Source organism: Schistocerca gregaria, chromosome 1 (assembly GCF_023897955.1).
Source record: "Schistocerca gregaria isolate iqSchGreg1 chromosome 1, iqSchGreg1.2, whole genome shotgun sequence".
NCBI lineage: Eukaryota > Metazoa > Arthropoda > Insecta > Orthoptera > Acrididae > Schistocerca > Schistocerca gregaria.
In genome coordinates, this window is record NC_064920.1 from 917500401 (window position 1) to 917516205 (window position 15805).

The window sequence follows — 15805 nt, forward strand, 5'->3', positions numbered from 1 at the left end:
GTACCGATTTGTCATTTGACGAAAGTTTGTTTCCAGCAAGCCTAAGTGATGTGCTGCCTTGTCTCAGGGAACAGGAAGAAGTTACTTGGGGCTGAGTCTGGTAAACAGGGTGAATGAGGAAACAATTCAAAGCCTAATTCATTCATTGTCGCCATTGTTATCACTGACATGTGTATGATGGTACATTATCCTGGTGAAAGAGCACTTCTTTTTTGCAGCCACCAGAAGTTTTAAACCATCCAACAATGAATCATAATAGAGTTCAGTTATGTTCCACCTTTCTCCAAGCAGTCTATGAGCATTATTTCTTGGGACTCCACCGCCCCCCCCCCTCCCAAAAAAAACCATGTCCAACGCCTTATCAGCTGATAAAACAGTCTTTACCTTCTTCAGTGAACTTTCACCAGCCTCTGTTCATTTTTCTCGCTGCCGGTTCGACTTTGATGTGTAATAATGGATCCAGGTTTCATCAACCGTCACAAATCGGTGCAACAAAGTCTGACAAATTACGACTAAACATCGCCAGACATTGTGTTGAAATGTTGTGCCGTATACCCTCTTGGTCGACTGTGAGCAATCGCGGCATACACTTTGCACTTAGCTCCTTCATAGCCAATTCTCTGCGCACGGTATTATGCAGTCGCTCAGATAAGATGCCTACAGTCTCAGCAGTCTCAAGAATTTTTACAACACAAGCAAAGCTTTTTGTACCTGCTGGATTTGCACTTTACACTTTTTTTATAATTAGCATGTAAATCTTTACATGTCTCAATATCTGCTACCTCTATGGTTCACGGTAAAGATTCTGCAACATCGGTCCCTTAGGCAGATTTACTATCGTCCGACTATACTCTGGCAACGCTACCCTGCCTTTGATTAAAAGAACGTGGCTAATATGTGACCACGGGTAGCGCTCTATCTGTACACTAGTGGCCACTAAAATTGCTACGCCAACAAGAAATGCAGATGACAAGCGGCTATTCATTGGACAAATATATTATACTAAACCTGACATGTGATTACATTTTCATATAATTTGGGTGCATAGATCCTGAGAAATCAGTACCCAGAACAACCATCTCTGGCTGTAATAACGGCCTTGATACGCCTGGGCATTGAGTCAGAGCTTCGATGGCCAGTATGACGATGACGAATACACGCTTCCAAAGTGCGTTCACCGCGACGTCGCCAAACACGGATGAGACCATCATGATGCTGTAAACAGAACCTGGATTCATCCGAAAAAATGACGTTTTTCCATTCGTGCAAAAAAAAAAGTTTCAAATGGCTCTGAGCACTATGGGACTTAACATCTGTGGTCATCAGTCCCCTAGAACTTAGAAATACTTAAACCTAACTAACCTAAGGACATCACACACATCCATGATCCATGCCGGAGGGAGGATTCGAACCTGCGACCGTAGCAGTCGCGCGGCTCCGGACTGAGCGCCTAGAACTGCGAGACCATCGCGGCCGGCGCCATTCGTGCACCCAGGTTCGTCGTTGAGTACACCATCGCAAGCGCCCCTGTCTGTGATTCAGCTCAAGGGTAACCGCAGCCATGGTCTCCGAGGTGATAGTCCATGCTGCTGCAAACGTCGCCGAACTGTTCGTACAGATGGTTGTTGTCTTGCAAACGTCCCCATCTGTTGACTCTGGGATCGAGACGCGGCTGCACGATCCGTTACAGCCATGCGGATAAGATGCCTGTCATCTCGACTGCTAGTGATAATAGGCCGTTAGGATCAAGCACGGCGTTCCGTATTATCCTCCTGAACCCACCGATTCCATATTCTGCTAACAGTCATTGGATCTCGACCAACGCGAGCAGCAATGTCGCGATACGATAAACCGCAATAGTGGTAGGCTACAGTCCGACCTTTATCTAAGTCGGAAACGTGATGGTACGCATTTCTCCTCCTTACATGAGGCATCACAACAACGTTTCTCCAGGCAACGCCGGTCAACTGCTGTTGTGTATGAGAAATCGGTTGGAAACTTCCCTCATGTAAGCACGTTGTAGGTGTCGCCACCTGCGCCAACCTTGTGTGAATGCTCTGAGAAGCTGAACATTTGAATATCGCAGCATCTTCTTCCTGTGGTTGAATTTGGCGTGTGTAGCACATCTTCTTCATGGTGTAGCAATTTTAATGGCCAGTAGTGTATGTGGACGCGGTTTCTTCGTTGAAGGTTTCTGTGTTGGTAGAGCGACAGAACTTGCTTCGTCCTCCTTGGACCGATTTCTAATAGCAGAGGAAGGGGTTTGTCGATGTAATCTTGTCAGTTAGGCGGAAGTTAATACATGGCAAAAATAGGCTTCTCATCTCAAACATCAAGACACAGCGTATTGCGCCTAATAAGTTAACTATTCCTCAAAATGGTCATTACATAAGAATGCAAAAATCAAAAGGAGAAACGAACATCTCTACAATCATTAATGCCTTTCACCTCGACATAGATTATTTAGAATATTTAACAGCTATCCAAATTGCAGGAAACACCAGTACCGAACAGTAATCGAGGATGGAAGAATAAGTACATACGCATTGACTAGCGACAGTGTTGGGGAAATATCTTTGCCTAAAGCTTCCACAGACAGGAACACAAGACAAAGGGAACTGATAACCGATGATCAGATTATTTCGTGAAGATTCTGACATAATAGCAGAAGCCTGGTATGGACTATCTGCAACAGCGCTCGGTAAAATACGACTGTGATGAAGCGGAAACGATTTATATTTACTGAGCACAATTGCTTCTGCATATACCTACCATTTTGGAGCACCAGTAAAGCGCTAATATGAAATCAGGCCCGCAGAACCTGTGTAATCGCCACAACGTGAGACTTGTTAGTAACCTGAGCTAAAAAGGTAGATCCAATCAAATCAGATACTTCCTTTTATTGCCTTAGTCCTGAAGGAAATAAGTAAGCAATTGTCCCCTCTTCTGGTCGCAATACTAACATAACTGTCGAATAACAGAATATGATACTCCTGGTTTTTATTTTATGTATTTATTTTTGTCTAACGCCACAGCGCGGTTAAGTCTGCTTTATAAAGTTATTACACACGCGAAAAAATATACAGAGCGGTAGCGTAGCCGTATTCGTTATGGCATCTCACGCCATTTCTTTTTAACTGACAGCTGCCAGGGAATATCTGCAGGCAACAGTCATTCCTGGCTAGTTCTGCCGTGCCAAAGAAAGATAAAGCTTTTGAAAAGAACTGTCCGCTGTCTGAGTTCATCTCCTAAATATTTGAAAGTTGGGTGATAACATTCCAGAAACCCACAACATAGGTTTCCTGACCCTTAGGAACAGACTGATATTGTTAGTCGGAGATAATCTTTTCTATTGCCGTGAAATTAGCCTATCAGTTTATAAGAATTATTAAACACTTAATCAAAGCTTTAATATAAGCTATCATTTCTGTATCCGTTTCTCAGTTACTCAATACAGTTCTTAATATTCATTCGTTGCATCGTTGTCTACATTTTTCAGAGAAATGAGGCGTCGTATTCGGTCATGCGAAAGAAACTGGATATGTAACTTCCTACTCAGAACAAATCCGGTTCATAACAGCAGTATGTCGCTTTTGATCATGAAACTTGAATAACTGGTAAGCATGTATAAATTCGACGAGTCAGCCACGAGTCAGTCTTATCCTGAGCACCACCTTCCTTATACGCCGTTCAGGATTCTCCGGTCTTCTCCACTGTAATTAATTATCTGGTTCTCTTACGAACATCTCCTTGCATAAATTTGCTAAGTTCACTATTATCTGACTGAGAAAACCGGAATGTTAGTGACATTTGTGACCCATTATACTAATCCTAGCATTTCCTGTGACTGAAAAACCTACAGTCTTCTTCAGTACGGTAGATTCCCTAGTAACTGTTACTTTCCAGTGTTTCTCGACACTCATTTCCATTTTCAGTAATTTTAAGACGTGGAGCTACCAGCCACGCGGTTCACAGTTGATCTGGCTGTTCACACAATGAGGGAATTACCCACTTCATGATGATGGTGAAATTTCGTATAAGGAGGTAGCGTGTGAAATGTCCTCGTGCGACTTCTTATCTTCGTACTAAAATCTAAAAAAGAAAACAACTGCCAAATTATTAATTACATGTTTTTGTTGTTGTTGTAGTTGTTATCTTCAGTCCGAATACTTGTTTGATGTTGCTCTCCACGCTACTTATTTCTGTGCAAGCTGCTTTATCTCTGAATAAATGTTGCAACCCATGTCCAACTGCACCTCTTTGCCATATTCGTCCCTTGGTCTCCTTCTACAGTTTTTACTCCATGCACTCCCTCCTTTACCAAACAGACGACTGCTTTGTGCTACAGGAAGTGTCCCATCAACCCATCCCTTCTTTCAGCCTAGTTATGACATAAATTTCTGTTATCCTCAGTTCCACTCAGTACCTCCTCATTCATTATTCAGTTTACCCATTTATATTTCGACAGTCACCTAGAGTATGAAAATTCAAAATAGGTACATAGTTTTCTAATTTCAGCATCTAATACGTGCTAAAATGTCTGATAGCAACCAAGAAATCATTTATTCCTGTAGCAATCTGAAAGATTAGGTACCCACTCTGCTTTGGTTATCCAAGAGGTAATGTTAAAGTCAGTGTTAAAAATCAGTTACCTCCACAGAGAACCTCACCAAAATTGTATTTTATCCGGAGTGATATAAGCTGCGAGTACCTCACGAGACTACCGCAGAACTCCAAATCTTTCTTGTTCTCGATTTCCTTCGGACAAGAGGTCAAGCAATAAAACCGTGAGAATCACGTTTCTTCACTGATAGATTGCCCTCCTCCCTCCAGTCAATCTCAAGTTAGCCAATTATCGGGAAAATTGCGAGCCTCCCTGAGGTAGTGTTCCGCTTTCGCGGAGGCAGAGCTGCGGTCACTTCTAACTCGAGGAACAACAACTTAGCTTCTTGCGGTGCACTCTTCCCAGTTGCTCTTTCACAAGTTTTGCCATTTTTAGGACAACGTTATAACAGTGGGTCCCGTATGACTTATTTAGAACGTAATAGCTTCAATACCTAAAAGTAATACCAACGCTGGCTTTTCGGTGAGCCATTAACAAGTATCTCTATAGCGAACCACAATAATTAGTGTGCAGGCACACCTTACGACGAAAGGAATCGAAATAGATAGTAGAAAAACGAAGACCGAAATGTTGAAATGTGTCTATAATTGTGTGCCAGATGTGAAAAATTCCACTAATGTTGCCACCATTCAATAGCCGTACCGCTGCAAAATCAGTGAAGTGGCAGTAAAAGCTGGTATTGCTGAAAAGCAATAGAAATCATAAAAATCATCAACGCAAAGGTTTCCGGCCCGACAGAGTATCTGTCAGGTTCCATATAGATGCAGCGAGTGAATTAGCCCCACTGTTAACCGTAATTCAGCATACTTCCCTTGAGCAGGGAACTGTTCCCCACGAACAACACAGCTCACCACGATCTACAAGGAAGGAAACTAAACTGTTCCACGAAACTACTGTCCTGTATCACACTCATTTAGCTGTAGCAGAAATCTAGAAGATGATATAAAAAGAAACATAATGATATACCCTGAATAATACGATCTTTTCTATGGAAACCTGCTTGGATTCAGAAAACATCGTTCACTTGAAATCCATTCCCATTTTTCACTCACGACGTTTTAATGGTCATATGGAGAAACAAATAGACCGATTAGATTATTTTAAAATTTTTGAAAGGATTGAGTATCGCACCGACATCTATTACAGAAAATAAGATCATATGATATACTCATCGAGATATACTTCGATTGTGTATGTGTGTGTGTGGGGGGGGGGGGGGGGTTAAGAGCAGTGGCAGTTAGTCGAAGGCGACCACCCACTCATTATAGAGGAGCAGAGAGGTTTGCAGTACTCAGTGTATCACCAGAGCTACCTATAACCCCTTCTCAGAAAAGAAAGCTAAGTATCCACATTGGTGCCAAACACTTGTGACAAAAAGTGTTTTCTGTGTGCACTCCTTTCCCTAGGGACTAGAGATGGTCATCCATGCCTTAACTGATTCAGAGAATCATATGGTAAGAAGTGAGCCATCGATTACTTAGAAAAAAGAATTGTTAGCTCCTCTGATCCACAATCTCTCTCTGGTGATATTAGTGAGCAGAATGAAGATTCTACAAGAAGCTGCTGCCCCATGTCACATGCTGAAGGGAACGTTTTGCGTGGCGGCGGGTAAATAATCTAAACGGTCGCTACTTTTCTTATGTAGTTATCGAAAGACATTTAAATTGTCTGTACTTGCTTTACATCTATCTTCGACATTTACAAAGAGTCTGAAAACTATTTCTGCTTTCAGTCAAAAAGCGATGGAGAATATAATGACCATAATTTCCAGTCTGCAAGTCCACATTACTCTTTGCACTCACTGAGCGTGGAATGACAGATCCCTTAATCGGGCAGGTATATTAGAAAATTTAAAAAGGGAAATGGATAGGTTAAAGTTAGACATAGTGGGAATTAGTGAAGTTCGGTGGCAGGAGGAACAAGACTTTTGGTCAGGTGAATACAGGGTTATAAATACAAAATCAAATAGGGGTAATGCAGGGGTAGGTTTAATAATGAATAAAAAATAGGAGTGCTGGTAAGCTACTACAAACAGCATAGTGAACGCATTATTGTGGCCAAGATAGACACAAAGCCCATGCCTACTACAGTAGTACAAGTTTATATGCCAAATAGCTCTGCAGATGATGAAGAAATTGATGAAATGTATGATGAGATCAAAGAAATTATTCAGGTAGTGAAGGGAGACGAAAATTTAATAGTCATGAGTGACTGGAATTCGTCGGTAGGAAAAGGGAGAGAAGGAAACATAGTAGGTGATTATGGATTGGGGCTAAGAAATGAAAGAGGAAGCCGTCTGGTAGAATTTTGCACAGAGCATAACTTAATCATAGCTAACACTTGGTTCAAGAATCATAAAAGAAGGTTGTATACATGGAAGAATCCTGGAGATACTAAAAGGTATCAGATAGATTATATAATGAGATAGATTATATAATGAGATTTAGGAATCAGGTTTTAAATTGTAGGACATTTCCAGGGGCAGATGTGGTCTCTGACCACAATCTATTGGTTATGACCTGTAGGTTAAAACTGAAGAAACTGCAAAAAGGTGGGAATTTAAGGACATGGGATCTGGATAAGCTGAAAGAACCAGAGGTTGTACAGAGTTTCAAGGAGAGCATAAGGGAACAATTGAAAGGAATGGGGGAAAGAAATACAGTAGAAGAAGAATGGGTAGCTCTGAGGGATGAAGTAGTGAAGGCAGCAGAGGATCAAGTAGGTAAAAAGACGAGGGCTAGTAGAAATCCTTGGGTAACAGAAGAAATATTGAATTTAATTGATGAAAGGAGAAAATATAAAAATGCAGTAAATAAGCAGGCAAAAAGGAATACAAACGTCTCGAAAATGAGATCGACGGGAACTGCAAAATGGCTAAGCAGGCATGGCTAGAGGACAAATGTAAGGATGTAGAGGCTTATCTCACTAGGGGTAAGATAGATACTGCCTACAGGAAAATTAAAGAGACCTTTGGAGATAAGAAAACCACTTGTATGAACATCAAGAGCTCAGATGGAAACCCAGTTCTAAGCAAAGAAGGGAAAGCAGGAAGGTGGAAGGAGCATATAGAGGGTCTATACAAGGGCAATGTACTTGAGGACAATATTATGGAAATGGAAGAGGATGTAGATGAAGATGAGGTGGGAGATACGATACTTCGTGAAGAGTTTGACAGAGCACTGCAAGACCTGAGTCGAAACAAGGCCCCCGGAGTAGACAACATTCCATGGGAACTACTGAAGGCCTTGGGAGAGCCGGTCCTGACAAAACTCTACCATCTGGTGAGCAAGATGTATGAAACAGATGAAATACCCTCAGAGTTCAAGAAGAATATAATAATTCCAATCCCAAAGAAAGCAGGTGCTGACAGATGTGAAAATTGCCGAACTATCAGTTTAATAAGTCACAACTGCAAAATACTAACGCAAATTCTTTACAGACGAATGGAAAAACTGGTAGATGCGGACCTCGGGGAGGATCAGTTTGGATTCCGTAGAAATGTTGGAACACGTGAGGCAATACTGACCTTACGACTTATCTTAGAAGAAAGATTAAGGAAAGGCAAACCTAAGTTTCTAGCATTTGTAGACTTAGAGAAAGCTTTTGACAATGTTGATTGGAATACTCTCTTTCAAATTCTAAAGGTGGCAGTAGTAAAATACAGGGAGCGTAAGGTTATTTACAATTTGTACAGAAACCAGATGGCAGTTATAAGAATCGAGGGGCCTGAAAGGGAAGCACTGGTTGGGAAGAGAGTGAGACAGGGTTGTAGCCTCTCCCCGAAGTTATTCAATCTGTAAATTGAGCAAGCAGTAAAGGAAAGAAAAGAAAAATTCGGATTAGGAATTAAAATCCATGGAGAAGAAAAATAAACATTTGATGTTCGCCGATGATATTGTAATTCTATCAGAGACAGTAAAGGACTTGGAAGAGCAGTTGAACGGAATGGACAGTGTCTTGAAAGGAGGATATAAGACGAACATCAACAAAAGCAAAACGAGGATAATGGAATGTGGTCGAATTAAGTCGGGTGATGCTGAGGGAATTAGATTAGGGAATGAGACACTAAAAGGAGCAAAGGAGTTTTGCTATTTGGGGAGCAAAATAACTGATTATGGTCGAAGTAGAGAAGATATAAAATGTAGACTGGCAATGGGAAGGAAAGCGTTTCTGAAGAAGAGAAATTTGTTAACATCGAATATAGATTTAAGTGTCAGGAAGTCGGTTCTGAAAGTATTTGTATGGAGTGTAGCCATGTATGGAAGTGGAACATGGACGATAAATAGTTTGGACAAGAAGAGAATAGAAGCTTTCGAAATGTGGTGCTACAGAAGAATGCTGAAGATTAGATGGGTAGATCACATAACTAATGATGAAATATTGAATAGAATTGGGGAGAAGAGGAGTTTGTGGCACAACTTGAGAAGAAGAAGGGACCGGTTGGTAGGACGTGCTCTGAGGTATCAAGGGATCACAAATTTAGCATTGGAGAGCAGCGTGGAGGGTAAAAATCGTAGAGGGAGATCAAGAGATGAATGCACTAAGCAGATTCAGAAGGATGTGGGTTGCAGTAAGTACTGGGAGATGAAGAAGCTTGCACAGGATAGGGTAGCATGGAGAGCTACATCAAAACAGTCTCAGGACTGAAGACCACAACAACAACAACAACTTGAGAACTCACAGAGGTAGCTTATTGGTGTTATAGTTGTAAGGTTTTTTAATGTACTGAGGTTACATACGACTTTTCATCTTTACATGTACTGAGGTTAGGTAAGAACTTTCATCTGTCTATGTCTAATATTTAGCGCCTTCAATTTTTCGGAGAAATGCCGGTTTTGACAAAAATATTGCTCTAATCAAGCTGAGTCTTGTAACTTTTAATTGCGACACCCTGTTGCATATTCTGACCAAATTTTTAGATTCCTAGTTTTATTATTTAGCGCCATTTACTTTTGTCTTAAGTTCAATATTTTGCATAACATGTTTGTTTGACCATTCTAAGACCTTACAAATTTCTAATTTCTAATTTCACTCCTTAGTGCAATCCTTTCTACTTTGAGCACAGGAGTGCTATGATGACGTGGCGCTGGTAGTAGTGAACTGGGTTAAGCCCTGGCACATCTGTACCTCTTCCAACGATACAGCGCTTGTTTCGCCTCAGTTTCACAAGCTGCATAAAAAGAATCCTCCTTAGACCGTATGTATGTATGGATTTGCATATAATACTAGTGGTGCAGCTTTTCTCAGCCATAAAAGAACAGGAAATGAAGAAAGCTATATTCTTGAGAACAATGTGTTAACGTAGATAACACTTTATGCCTCATACTAGGTGTAAACACTAACTGTTTACAAAATGCTACAGTAGTGTAGAGGAAGTCGAGAAGAACTGTTTAATATAGGACCTCAAATTCGCCTATAAAAATTGTCTAATGTACAGTGTTTGTGTGTCATGTCGGATGTCCATTATTCTCTTGCTCTGTTCCCACAAAATATTATTCCTAGAGAAAAAATGAATAGCACCTTTTCAGTAGAAAATTTAATGTGTTTCAATTTTGTAATGGGATACGTTTTCGCCATAATCGGAGTTTTTCATCTTTTCAAGAAAAACGTAAAAAATTGACCTTCAAACTCAGCCCCACTGCCACACTAATCCCTTATCGGTCAGTATTTCTACATATTATTGATAGCGCTCCCCCCCCCCCCCCCCCTACCACTATAGAACACTGTGACACGTCACGAATTATTTCGCATAATCGACCTTCCTTGCTCATCATTGAGTGGGCTATTATGCTACATGCTCATACATACACTTTCAAATTGTAAAATGAACGTTTATGTGAACTGTACCTCACAGTTTTGTCAATTTTGGGAGCCCAAAATTAACTATTAAATCGTTTTGTTTGTATTGCCTTCTTACTGTGAAACTACTGGGCTTGTAAGAGTTAAGTTTAGACTGTACTGTAAACGTAATTTGTTTCTGCATAACATTTCCAAAGTCATTTTTCCTTCATTTCTCTCATGGGAATGTTTAAATTAATGTTAACAAAACAGTCAACTAAGCTTGTGGAGTAACAGTCCAGTCAATGAAGACCAAAAATGGTCGAATATGGAAAAGAATTCGTGTAGTCGCACAATTTTGACAGTGGTAGGTGTGCCATGAACAACACACTAGAAATTCTGACTGGTGAGAAATGAGTATGAAGGTTCGTTTGAAGGTCAATGTTATATGTTTTTTTCTTTAAGAATTCAAAAAAGTGGCAGGAAGTAAAAATGTGTCACCATATAAAATTACACTACACCAAATGTCCTACAAAAACGTCCTTTCCATTTTTTGTCTCGGACTAATGGTTCCCACGAAGAGAGTGAGAGAACGCTGAAAATTTTTGACGATGTGCCTATGACTTAGCTTAGTTAGCTTTTTGGCCAATTTGAGATAGTTTCCTAACTTTATAGACTACAAGTGTCTTTATTTCCATTACACTACTTCGGTACATAGTAAATAGTAGTTGTTTACACTTTGTATATCCACTCTTGTTTGAAAAAGAAAATCTCAACTTTCAGAAACCCTATAAACTTTTACATACTGCTAAATGACTTGTTACCCCTTATCCTTTGACGTAGCATCACACTCAGAATGTGTTATTGGTGACCATGTGAGTCGCACAAGCTGTGGTTTTCGGCCACCACTCGCACAGAGTAGATCGTGAAGCTCTATGGCTCAATCCCTATGGCTTAGAGCTGTTCCTGATCACTAGCCAATCCCGCGAGCCAGCTGATCTCAATCACTGCCTGATCACATGAGCTGGCTGATCCTGATCGGCAGCCGATGCCTTGCACTGGACAATCCCAGTCACTAGCCAATCCTGAGCACTGTCTGATCCTGACTGGCAGCTGATACCACACGCTGCCCTGCCCTGATTGCCAGCCAGTCCTGTGTGCCAGCCAATCCTGACCGCCAGCTGATTCTGCATTCGTATGATCCTGATCGCCAAGCAATCCCAATCACTAGCTGTTCACATGGAGTAGATTGCAAAGCAATTGTGGAATCACTCTGCTCTCTGTGCTGTTGACTCCCTCTCTTATATAGTTTGTCCTTGACTCAGTGCCTCTGTATTCATATTCAGCTTTACTGGCTGTTGTTCTGTATCATAACAGCAGTATGTATTTGCATGATTATTTTCACATGTGTGATAGCGCTTGTATATATTGTTTTTATTATTTATTTATTCATTTAACTTGATCGGATTAATACCTTCAGGACACCTCTTATGTCAGACCAGTGTTTCATATGTAATTTCAAAACTAATTAAACCAGAGTTAGTTAAAAATTCGTAATATTTTTAATACGAAATGACTTCTTCTCTTATCTGCATGTACCGCGCACTTACATGTTACATCCTGTTGGTTCAAATGTTTTCGTCTCTCTGCCTATAAAACTTACACCCACTGGCTAATAATTCGTCATTAATTCAGGTATCCTGTCTCCTTCTATTCTTGTGACATAGTCCATTCACTTGTTCATGTATTCCATAATCTGCTCATTTAAGCATTTCACTCCCTGGCCTTCTCTGATGTCAGAATTCACCATCCTGTCAGATAGTGTTTATCCAGCTAATTTTCCTAGGAATCACGTCTCCAATGCTTGCATTATTTTTTCATTTCTTTTTTTGTTACTGGCCATGATTCACTTCCAAATGTCATATTTGGTTCTGACATCGTTTTTTAGAACTTCGGTAGAGTTTTCTTTCTTATTTTAGTTCAGAAAGTTCTATACATTGTTCTGTTAATGTACCGGTAATTAAGTGTTTCTACTTTCTTTGGTAGATCCTTTTCGATCATGAATGAAACAGTATTTCCTAAGAGGTTACTCTTTCAATTTTATGATCATCCTGTATTAGTTACCTAGGAATTGGCTCTTGATCCCTGAAGGTGGTAACTTCTTTTTTTTTTAAGACACAAAAAGATTATATCCCTTAGTCGTTCTGGACGAAATATTATCAGCCGTATGGAGTGTGTTCTCAGCTCCAAGGAAGTTGTGACCCATGACATGCAGCGATTGTTAAACTAGCAAAATATTTATCTGAAGCATGTTTCCTTAGAAACAGCGATCCCTTATACTGGTGGGAAAACCAGATAATTGCTGCACCCAGCCCTGTACCAACTGGTTTTGAAAATATTGTGCATCCCAGCTGTGTTAGTGCCCTGTCAGTGTATTCTTACAAAAGCGGGGCAAATATACTCACTTCGAGAAAAATAGATTATATTTTATTCATAAATCATAATCATGATCTTTTTTTCCGGCTAGTGTGGCCAAGCGGTTAAATGCACTTCAGTCTGGAACTGCGCAACGGCTACGGTCGCAGGTTCGAATCCTGCCTCGGGCATGGATGTGTGTGATGTCGTTAGGTTGGTTAGGTTTAAGTAGTTCTACGTTCTATGGGACTGATGACCTTAGAAGTTAAGTCCCACTGTGCTCAGAGCCATTTCAACCATTTTTGAACCAATCTTTTTTGTTTTGCAAGATGGCAGTGGTTCTTCACAACACAACAACAGGATATATTTAAAGTTAGTGAAGAGGTGTGTGCTGAAATCCATCTATCATATATATGCAGAAGAACGTGAAGAATGGCGTGAGAAAAAAAACTGGCCATTGAACATGATTTAGAATGCAGCAAAAAGCATTTCGTCTTAATTCGACTTTATTGCAGTCGCAATAGACGGTATTTAACCTATTTAATTTGCTTAGATCATAACACTAATTTTTCTTTCTTGGGAACATATATCATCATACTGATTGGAAATGATAACTGTAGATACGTGAATTACTTAGAATTATACTATATTTTTATACTGCATTTTGTCTTGAATAAATGTATGAAAACACAACAAGACTCGCTCTTACTTTTAAAGTTTTCCCATTTGATAAAAGATATTGAGAATTTTGTTGTGCATTGTTAATTTTTGTAGCAGATGGCATGCAGAACATTTGAATCTCAAAACTACTAGGGGCATAACACGAACACATCACTTCTCTAGCTATGATTTTTCAAAATTCACCTAAGTCAGATAAAAATACAGTTCTAATGACCTTTATTAAAAATGCAAGGTGACTTCCTATTTTTGTGAGTGGCGAGTCATGAGCATTGCTCATCCAGTGTCTGAAAAAAACGGTTTTCGCCATTTCTACTAGCGACATTGCTTCACTCACACCTACACCTCCATTTAAAATCAAACAAATTAAAATGTGTCCACTGTGCTTACTGTTTTTAAATCGTATGATTGCTGGACTACTTACTTCTGAAACTGCAGACTCCAGGTTGGCAATGCTTTGTGCCCCACAGTTGTCACTAACAACATAGTAACATAGCGAAGGCCCTACGGCAGTGAAGTAGCTGTTACATAGATACTGTTGTGCTGTTCTGTCAGTTTGTTTATTGTTGTTAAGTGAATAATGAAGCAATTTATGGTCTCTTTTGCGAACTTACTACAACTTGGAGAAGGCATTTGACTGAGCTATTTAAGCACATGTGATTTATACATCTCAATTTTGCTCTCATAAGTGCGTGCTACTAAGTATGAAGTATGTGTTTAGGGAGTGGACTATTTAAGGGAAGATGCTGTTCATACACTGATTTTGCGAACTGTAGCCCCCACCACATAGTCAACACCTTAATGCTAGTATTTGAGAAAATGTAATTAATGGTAACTTTTGTAATAGGTTTTACAGTGTTACAAAATAGTGATAATTATGATTAATTTTAAAATGAATTTAATTTCATCACCGAAATACATTTGAACCCTTTTTAAACCCCTCAGAAAATTACTTTTTAACCCTCAGGTTGGGAACCACGAGGATAGTAGATGTTAGCCACAATCCCCGATTTTTTTTTTTCGTACAACGTTGTTATCTGTACTAATACACAGGTTCATCAGAAACAGTCTGGAAAGTTTGTACAGAAGTTGCAGGACAGTGTGTTCTGAGAAATAATTGTTAGGAAAGAAATCTGACACGTTGTGCCGTTTCCGAGTTAATTAACGTTGAAGTCAGCCAATCAGGCGGTTGCACGCGCAGATTCAAGCGGCCGGCTGGATACAATTACTGTCTGTTGCTCTCAGAACGTGGATGGCAGCGCTCGAGACTGCTCAGTCGTTGGCAGTTTTTGTATCGCTCTCTTGTTCGGTTTTAGGAAACCAAACTAAGAACACGTTTAGCGACACCGTCTCTGACAGGTCGCTTGAACTTTGCGCACGCAACGGCCTGATTGTCTAACTTCAGTGGTAACTAACCTGGAAACAGCACATGTATCTAATTTCATTTTCTTAACAGTTATTTCTTAGCGCATCCTATCCCTCTTTTAATCTATGGTAGCTTAAATGCAATGAGTATATTGGTTAGGATCGTTAGCATTAAGGATATGAGAGAGACTTTCTGTCTCCTAGTTATGTGTACATATATACTTCCATGACACTGTTTCGCTTAGTATTAGTTTGCGAGCGAAAGAATTGCTTTACAAAGATTCAGACGAATCAAATCGTGTAACAATATTCCAATCGTAAGTCGATACGTCATAAATACAACCTTCCTAATACGCAAGTTTCCTGTCTGCTGGTTATGTGTGGATATATACAACTATGACACTGTTTCGCATAGTTTTGGTCTGCGAGCGAAATGGTAGCTTTACATAGTTTCCGACTAATCAAATCGTCTACTAGTATTCTAATCGGAGCTGAAACGCCATAAATAAAACCTTACTAATACACAAATTTTCTGTTACAACCTACGAGGAAGACAATTTTTATCTGAAGCTGTGTGTACGGGGAAACAATATTTATGGGTGAAACAATTTGTCTAATGATTTAATGTCATGCTGTTGAAGTTAAAACCGAATGCAAGAAATAATACAAAATTGCACATTTTAACAGCACAGCATTTTCTTTCTCTAATGTGTAGTCTAGATATTTAGCAATTGCTGGGGGTTCGCTAAATCTTTATAAATTGTAACTCTCATTTAGATTTTGGCTTAGTTCCTGCCTTGAACAGTAACTAGATTTTGTAGATGATGCGGTTACTCAGTTCTAATTCTCATAATATTCAATAAGCCGCTACAAAAATCCTAGCCTAATTCAAGGAACGGGCAGCTATGTCTAATTTTTCCTTCCGCCATAAATTAAGCAGTCATG